Source organism: Limulus polyphemus, unplaced genomic scaffold (assembly GCF_000517525.1).
Source record: "Limulus polyphemus unplaced genomic scaffold, Limulus_polyphemus-2.1.2 Scaffold266, whole genome shotgun sequence".
In the NCBI taxonomy this organism is placed as follows: Eukaryota; Metazoa; Arthropoda; class Merostomata; order Xiphosura; family Limulidae; genus Limulus; species Limulus polyphemus.
This window is the reverse complement of record NW_013665876.1, coordinates 450,703-460,393: the sequence shown is the minus strand read 5'-3', so window position 1 is coordinate 460,393 and position 9,691 is coordinate 450,703. Positions and strand designations below refer to the sequence as shown.

The window sequence follows — 9,691 nt, the reverse complement described above, 5'->3', positions numbered from 1 at the left end:
GTCCTTCTTTATTTCCCAGCCCCACACGCCGAGTTTTCCACTGTTACGTTATATAATGTTTTCGTGAAAATACTAATGTCCGTTGAGAATCCACTGAAGTTAAATGTGTTGTAATGTTCAAACTTTGTAAATGCTCCTGGTCAAATATCTGAAGTTTTCCGATAGATACGCGTTATAACAATCACAATTATAGCTTCCGAAGTTTATAGCACACTGACTATAGCAAACTAATAATAGATACTCCTTTTTTTGGCGTGTCGCGTTGGTTATATTTATAGTCGTGTGGAGGCTTTCTAGAAAATTCAGATTACGTAACAATACAACGCTACATTTAAGCATTTACGTACATACATATATTGTTGATTCTTACTCTCGAGAATCTTCTACAACTTTGAAGAATAAGCGGGAATTTCGCAATATATATTTAATAGTATAAGCTATGTATCTTTCTAAATATAAATTTAATCTAAACAAACGTCGATATTAAAATAAATATATGATAACAAATTCGTTACAACTGACCAATGATATTGCTTCTACAAGTAGTCAATAATTTGTGCCATAGATATACATTAATAAGTATGAACAAACACGGAGTTGTAAAAAATTATTTGATGACGAAATTCAATAACAGAATGTCATTAATTGTTTTTTGTATATTTTTCAAGTGAAGCTACACAAAGGGTATTTCCACATAGCCATCCCTGATTCTGAACTGAATAGATTAGAGGGTAAGCAGGTAATCAGAAGCAACCACAGACAACTCTTGGGCTACATATGCCTCACTGAAAAGTGGGAGTTGACTGTCATTCTAATAACTCCCTCAAAGCCCTAAGGAGCGGAGTGCGCTTTTGCGAAATTTTTCTTAACAAAATACGAAGTATAACTATTGTATTACTTGGCAATTTTACTCGTTACCTCTTGTAGAGGCTTGGCATGGCCAGTTGATTAGGGCGCTCGACTCGCAATCTGAGGGTCGCGGGTTCGAATCCTCGTCCCACCAAATATTTTCTCGCCCTTTCACCCGTGGGGGCTTTATAATGTTACAATCAATCCCACTATTCGTTGGTAAAAGAGTAACCCAAGAGCTGGTGGTGGGTGGTGATGACTAGCTGCCCTCTCTCTAGTCTTACTCTGCTAAATTAGGAACGGTTATCGCAGATAGCCCTCGTGTAGCTTTTCGCGAAATTCATAACAAAGAAACAAAGTTCTTGTAGTTGAACATATTTATTGTCTGTACACACGATATTGGCTGTTTGTGACACTAAAATCTAGATATATGTGTATGTAAACATTTTCTAGGGATAATTTCCACAAATATGCATCTCAATTGACATGTTGACGACCTATTTACTTTTTAGTTTTATTTGCCAAAATTTCAATTTGAGTTTTCAACATCTTGTGTTAACTCGAGCATTGTATGTCGTGATTACTTCATTACTACGATATGTGCTACTGTGGTGGACTTAAGTATCAATCGAATGAAAGTTAATTACTGTCTAATTCACAAAGGTATTCACTTATTACATTTTTATGAAACAGTTAATATATCCGAACCTTAAATTATGTGAATTTGACTTTTATAACCTTTATAACTGATTAACGAATTCGAATGCATTTGCACTACGTTAGTTACCTGCTAGTATTACGTTATTTCTAGTCAGACATGTCAAACGAATAAAAAAGTTAACAAACAATAAAAAACCATCAAATGTGTTAACACTGGTTTCTAAAAAAAAATTATAAGGTGTGACATTACTTTCCAGCCTCGCATAAATATGGCTAAAAACAGATATGCGAACTATGAGAAACGAATGAATTAGTTAAGAAGGGAGATTATTATAAAGGAAACAATAAAAAGACATTTTAAGCAAACCCTCTAACCAAAACATGTCTCAGAGCGTGTAGTGAAAGTGGGTGAAAATTAAAAATGCATAACTGATGAAAATGTAAGAATACAAAGTTAAAGTTAAAAGCAAAACCAGAAACTTCTAAATAGAAATAACACACAACTGAGTGATTTTCTATATTTTGTTTTAGACAAATAAACATATAAACTTATCTGATAATGTCAGAAAATGACCTAAAGGTGAAGATCATTGATACAAGAACCAAGATTAATATCATAAAAATTGGTAGTATTCAAGGAATAGCGTGATAGATTTCCTTAATCTCTCTTTACACAGATTTGGCCCCACAGGCTAGTCAAATATTAACCCCAGTTTCTAAGCCTAAGAGCACAGTGTTTTTGACAGGTCTCCCAGTCTGGCCGAAATATTGGGCAACTTGAAGTTCTTGTTTATGTTAATAGAAGATCTATGACCGAAGATTTACTAAGAGATGCGCGGATATATTTATTATATTGATAGTAACATCTGTACGTGTAAATAAAGTCACGTGTTTATCAAGTAAATTGATGATTTATGTGCCGTTATTGGTAGTGTTTATCACAGAGATTGGACGATATTTCTGGTTCTCATGAACTCTTAAATGTTGTGGCTTACTTAATTACAAAGATGTCAATCAATGTGCGACGGAATTAATTATTATTAGCATGAACCGGGGTATTGTTACTGTTCAGTACTAAATAAATAATGAAGCTAGGTTTGTCCATCTAGTAATTATTATCCTAAAATCGTCTTGACTATTCTGAAAAAAAATTTATACCAGTTTCTTAATCATTTAATTTTTTCACTTGAAATTTCTGTTCATTTATTTTTGAAATCTTAGCTATAAATCGTTGATATGCAAAGAACACTAAATGGAAGCCGTCTTATTAAATTATACTAACATTTGTAACTTTCCAAACATTTTCAACATTAGTATTATTCAAGTTTTAATGTGTGGTGTGCTGCTCTCCAAGACGTACAATGTTTGTTTGTTTGTTTTTGAATTTCGCGTAAAGCTACACCAGGACTATCTGCGCTAGCCGTCCCTACTTTAGCAGTGAAAGACTAGAGGGAAGGCTGCTAGTCATCACCACCCCCAACTCTTGGGCTACTCTTTTACCAACGAATAGTAGGATTTACCGTAACATTATAACTCCCTCTTGTTTGGTGGGACAAGGATTCGAACCCGCAGACTCAGATTGCGAGTCAAGCACACTAATCACCTGGCCATGCCACAACAATGTTAACTAGCTTGTCTTCCTGGATCCATAAAAGCTGCAATAAAACTGTTTTATTTACAGAAACACTTATTGTGTGTGGATTTTAGCAATTCGTAACTTCTGCAAGTACAGAAGGTTTATCAAGGCACTAAAATACCTCAGGTCAAGATTCGTTTTTACTTCACTCTTTACATGTATATATACATTAATTGTAAACTTATTTTATCCATTTAGAAGTTTACACTTCTAGCAGACACAAATTCATTGTAAACAAAATGCTCAATTAAAAGGCTGAAGAAGAACGAATTCGAACAAGAAGTGAATTTTCAGAAGAATAGCTTGTTTGTTTGTTTGTTTATAATTAAGCACAAAGCTACACAATGGGCTATCTGTGCTCTACCCACCACGTTTATCGAAACCCGGTTTCTAGCGTCGTAAGTCGGCAGACATGCCGCTGTGCAACTGGGGGGGGGGGGGCAGAAGAATAGCAGCAAAATATATTTTTTTTAACAATCAACTTTAAAATAATAGTTAAATAAGCCAAATATTTCATGTCAGTTTACGTAGATCGCTCATTGGTGGATTAAATTTGTGGAGTATATCTGTTTTGAATAAAATCATAATTAATGCAATTAAACAACTTTCTACGGTGTGGTGTTTTCTAACGCCCACTCTGTCTAAAAGCTACAGGTAAGGAAAATTACATATTATTATTAAATCTTTCTAATCTTTAGGCTGATTTGTTGAGTAGTGTAACACTTAGTTACTTCAAAAGGATAGTAGTTGAGAAATACAAGTAAAATACTATACTCCACTCGTGAAATATATCCAAGTAAGTTACAAAAGGTAATTAATTCATAAAAAGAAATTCACTTGTTATCGTCGTAAGACTCACGAGTGAAAATATTCTTAAAAACTTGAATTACAATCACATTGTTTGAAACTATGTCCTTATAAACACCATTCTTTGTGGATTTTCACATTACACTTCATTAATTCATTTTTCTTGGAGCTTTACACAGCACTGCTCACACGGATGAAGCGTCGACACGTACGGCATTATTTTAGTTTATCTTTAAAAAATTGTTTAAAAATCCTTGCAAAAAAAATTAAAGTAGAAAATAGAAAGCGCTATTAATAACTTCAAAAGATTTCCATTAAAGAACAATCAAGTCTTAAACTAGAACTATTTCGCTGAAAACTTTCCAAGATTTAGGTGTCCACTTCTCAACCTCATTTCTCTAGTAGATGACACTTGGAATTATAATTTAACCGTTTCTAAAGCATTCACCAGTGTCATCGTGTAATTCTAAATACAATAATTATTGCCTATAAACAAGAATATATATTCCAGTTTCAGACGCATTCAAGATTTAGGTTTGTATCTCTAATTTTTCAATTCTTTTAACAGATAATTGATTATTTCACACGATATACATATATATATACTTAGTTTTTGCACTACCCTGCTGTCACTAATTTATGTTTATAACGAAGCTTACGAGAAAATAGAGGTTGGGTTTTACCAGCTGTACAAGTTATAAAAACTAGTGACTGTAGTGCACTTACTGAAAATAGGTTTTACTCATTTTATAAAATGTTTAGTGTATAAGTAAATGTAGAGTTTTCCTTGATTTATTCTCACATATGGTTTATTAACCATATAATATGCACGCGACAATGTAATATATATTTGGAATAACATTAATTTAATTTGATTATCACAATATACGATAAGGACAAACACTACCGACATACCTTTCAATAACACACACACATATATATATATCTATATATACAGTGGTTGAGTACGGTGTATTAAAATGATTTTGGAACCTCACCACCTCGTTACAGTCCATGTCTCCACATTCAGCCATGCTCTACATGAGGAATGTAATATTTACAATATTCTTGCGGCATAGTTTATATTGCAAAAGGTTCCATCATGTCAAAAGAACACCATTATTTCCAAGATGTACGAAGACGAAAGTATTCTAGTGCCCATTTCAACAACTCGATCGCACAGAAGCTATAGACTTTACTGATATGCTTTCGTATGAAATAGTACGAATATCCGTTTCTTTTTTTTTCTAGCTGCCTGAGGTATGTGACGGTGGAACAAATACATCATAAAAACAACTTGTGTTCACGTGACTTGTTTCGCTTTTCCAGATGGAAAGACTTCTTGATTATGTTGCATGTGATTGCATGGAGTACATGGGCGGTTTTTTCCCTCTAACTCTTATATTTTGGAATTCTTACCAGTTACAAAACATCAGACTTTCAGTGTTACGGCTGGGGTACGAATTATTAAAGGTCTGTTTCTGGAAGGTCCTGGAAACCCAAGTTGATATATGTTCCTTTTTTCAATGCAATTAAATACAATTAAACGCCTTGGAAATCCTAAAACTCCGATCTGAACCCATCCTTATTATCTGAATGTAAAATTATTTTGCGTCTGTAAAGGCTGTGACGTGCTTCCCCTAAAAACGATCAATTATCATCACACCACCTACATAACGCCAACTAACGTCCAAAAGTAGTAGTTCTGATACATTTTATCCCACCGCGACTTTGTGTCCGTTGTTACGTGATTTGCTGATCAGTAGTTTACACAAGTAAAGATTACCAGTTCAAAACTATATTTACTAACATTGTAAACATGCATCTCATGGACAAAGTGTTTTATAGAACAGAAGAGTGGGATGTAAAAAATGAATATCTCTTAGCCTCCTAAGAAATGGATCTACACTCAATGCCAACCAACTGCCAGTTGCTCTAGGGGAAAACAATAATTCATACCTAAGTATTAAGAAGAATGTTGGGTTAAAAGACAAATACCATAAGGACTAGTGTTTGAAACAGCTACAAGTACATTAACGAACAGACATCCAATCTTCTACGTTAGTATTAATCTTTATTTATCTAAAAAAAAGACATCAAAACATTATGGAAAGACTCTCTATCGCGAAGTTAATCGTGTCTTGTCTGGTTTGAATCTTTTAATGGAAGTAAAAAGTAAATAGCATAACTTATTCTACTGTCATATGAGGCCTACTGACACGTTCTCAACTCCAGAATTACCACATTAAGGTACAGCAACTGTGTTATGAGCTTGCAAAATTGACAGAAATAAAAATATAAATTTATATAATAACAAAACGTGACAAACATTTGTGCTACGTACATCCTTATTTAACACGAGAAGGCTGAAATTAGAAACTTACCTTCTTTTATCAGTACAGAAATAGGTAGTAATTTAAGTCAAATTTTAAAATAAGTGCAGGTCTTCTTCTAGTAATGACGATTTTAATGAAATAATCTACTAAAGAGAAGTTTTTAACTAATTAAAAACCTAGACAACTGGAAAACTGATATATTCATTCAATCGTCTCAGGTAATTTAGATTTTGAAGAAGGTAACCCTCGAAAATCATAGTCTCTGTGTTCTGTGTTTGTCATATACTACAGTGATGAAACGGTTTTTTAGTCTAATAGAATATCTAAGGACTGAAATAAGTAAATAGAGGTTAATAATCTCTTTTATTCTGGCTACGATAGTGTAAATACTTCGAATATCTTTAACTGTTTATGGTAATATGATTATCAATATGACTAAACGTTTGTTTGTTTTGGAATTTTTCGCTACACAATCTATACTACAGCTACTTACGCTAATCTTCCCGAATTGTGAACTGGTAAACTAGAAGGATGGCAACTAGTTAATAGTATCCACCGCCAAATTATGGTCTACTCTTGTCTGATCAATCAGTGGAATTTGAGCGTTACTCTAACGGCTGACTCAAAGTGCATACTGCGTTTTTGCAACATCGGGTCACGAACCACGAATCCTCAAATTCGTAGTCCAGGCATATTAACTGTTAGTGAAGTTTGAATTATCTATACAATTTGGGTCATCAAAAACTAAACAACAGTTTGTCTTAAAATCGGCAACTCGTCGGAATTATCTATATTTGTTTGTATTATTTGTTTTATTTTTGAAAACAATCTGATTATTAGAGATTTAAAATTTTAAAAGCATTACAGTTTGTTTGTTTTGTTTTTTTCAGGTAAGTGAAACGTATTATTTGATAATTTTTCTTCAAATGGATTTAAATTAGAATGGTTACTGAGTCTGTTAAATAATAACAGGGCATATAGCAAGTAGATCGAAATCATACAGTAAAAAGCGTGTACAATAGTATTAATGTTAAAAATAGTGTTTTTAAAGGCAATTTTTTTAAGCATTCAAATACTTTATTGTTTAATGAGCTACAAAACAGTGTATATTTGAAATTGTTATGACGTCAGATAATGCTTTTCACATTATTGGCCACAGAAGAATACCTTTTCTGTGTTATAATACTACAGGATAATGTTTTTCACATATTTTCATTTTTATTATCTTATTACAATGGAGCTTGCGATGTATACGTCCAAAACTCGGATCTCGGAAACTACCGCACCGATCATCATCAGTCATAACTGGGTAATATTTTTATAACTAGGCAGTATTTTTATAGCTGAGCAATAAATAAAACAATTGAAATTTTCAAAAAATGATGTTTCAGATTTAACCAATAAGAATTACAAAAAAGGAGTAAGTTTCAAATAAAAACAATCAGAAAACAAACTAAAAAAATTATTTGTTTTTTAAATAAAATTTCATGAGTGTTGCAACAGAAAAGCAAGGCACTTTCATTAATAACTGCGTCTACAAAGAACTACTTCAATACAATCTACTCTGAGATGTAATGCTGTGAAGATAGCTCATGTTTAAACTAAATTTTCAATAAAATCATTTTTCTCGTGAATGGTGAACATTATTGAATGTCAAGTATGACTACATTGTTGTAGAACTGTCAGACAATTCCAGAAAAGGCCGCAGGCCCAATAGACCTCCACAGGAACCAGCAATTATACCTGCCCGGAGGGCGGGTATTTCTGCTAGTATACTCTAAATATTGTTATACTACAGGATATCAACATGTTAAAAATAGTGCCTTCCACAATATCAGTTAAATAATGCAAGGAACAAAGTTCAAAATCAATAATTTCAATAACCTCTCTCAAAATGAATAGGCTTTAACAAAGTTAACCAAGGGAAAGTTATCTTTTTAGTACTAAATAGATATCTAATGATCCACTTGTTGTAAAGCCGTGAAAACTACTTAAGACAATGTGTATTTTGTGCCTGAATTTAGGATAGATAGTTAAAGGTATGATGATATTAAATTTACCTAAACTATATTTCGGTATTAGGAACTTAGATATCTCATGCACATATTAACCTATGCGAGAAGCTCGGGAAGTTGTCTTAGTAAAAAAAAAAGAAAAGGATTTATCTCTTCATTTTATTTCATCAACACCACGAATCAATAGTGGGAACATGCGCTTAAATTTCACTCTTAAATGAAATTAAAATCTAAATGTATTTCGTAATTTGAGAAGAATACTAGCTCTAAACAAACGATTCCTTTATTATATGTAAAAGGAATTGTTATGCTGTAAATCCATAAGCTACATTAAATTCAGACCTACCTTATGTGGATAATCGGTTCAAGAAACAAGTGATCTTGAGAAGCAGAGCATTTGGTTGTAACGAATATCTGTAAGAGTCTTGTAAACAGGCAACGCGAACGTTATATGTTCACAGTACCTTGGTAACGTGGATTCTGCGCCCTCTAGGAAGCGAGAACCGTGAGATCCTTCGATACTAGAGGGCAACCTTTTCCTGTAAACTTTTAGACAGAGTCGTTTCTCAGAGTGGTTCTGGGTAAAGTGATACCGAACAGACTTAGCACAAACATTATTGAGGCTCAAACTTGTGTGCTGCTTGACAAACATTTAAAACATGTAAAACAATGTTGATCTTCTAATTCAACAATAAAAAAACTCTTACTTAAAATATAAATATTTTCTTTAAACAAGTTCACTAGGTCAGAATGTATAAATTTTTATCAAATTGCCAAAATTAAGCCGTACTTCACGAGACATAGCGTGTAAGAATTTACATTCACTCCTGGTTAACTTTGTTGCTTTTCTGTGATTCTGTTTAATATATATATACAAAAACATATATTGTGATTTGTAAATACTTCAGACGAATATACTTTCTTGTTAACATTAAAGTTTTGTTATCACAGACTTTTTGCATTTCTCTTCGGATTAAAGTGTCAAAAATGTTAAATATATTTTTTTTTATAACAGAATAATCGCTTTTCATGACCAATAGTAATACGACGAAATCTGCGTAATAACAGTCAAAATTATTAAAAAGTATCCGTTTTTTTTCACTTTTAAATTCAAATTTTTGAAACATATAGCGAATAAATTCACAGAAAAAGTTAGAAAGAAAAAAATATTATTCCATATTATAATAATTTGCCGAATATACGAGACTAACTGGATTTTGCTTAATTAATACTAATCTAAAAAGGTTTATTTCTGTAAAGTAATCTAATCTACGATTGTTTACCATAATGAAAGATTAAGTAAGTTTATGTAATAAGATAAACTACAGGGTGTCCGAAAAGTCTGAAACCATAGGTGTCTTGCAGCTTTTATTGATTTCAGATACGTA

The 9,691-nt window shown here is 32.6% G+C and overlaps 1 protein-coding gene across 1 annotated transcript in view; it reads right to left on the bottom strand.

Annotated features, from left to right (window-relative positions):
* Nucleotides 1-8,720, bottom strand: part of LOC111085184 — a 43,478-nt gene extending 34,758 nt beyond the window's left edge. The window contains exon 1 of the mRNA XM_022382659.1: nucleotides 8,650-8,720. The gene's annotated coding sequence lies outside the window, so the exon portion shown is untranslated. The remainder of the gene's footprint in view (nucleotides 1-8,649) is intronic.
* Nucleotides 8,721-9,691: the final 971 nt, after the last annotated feature.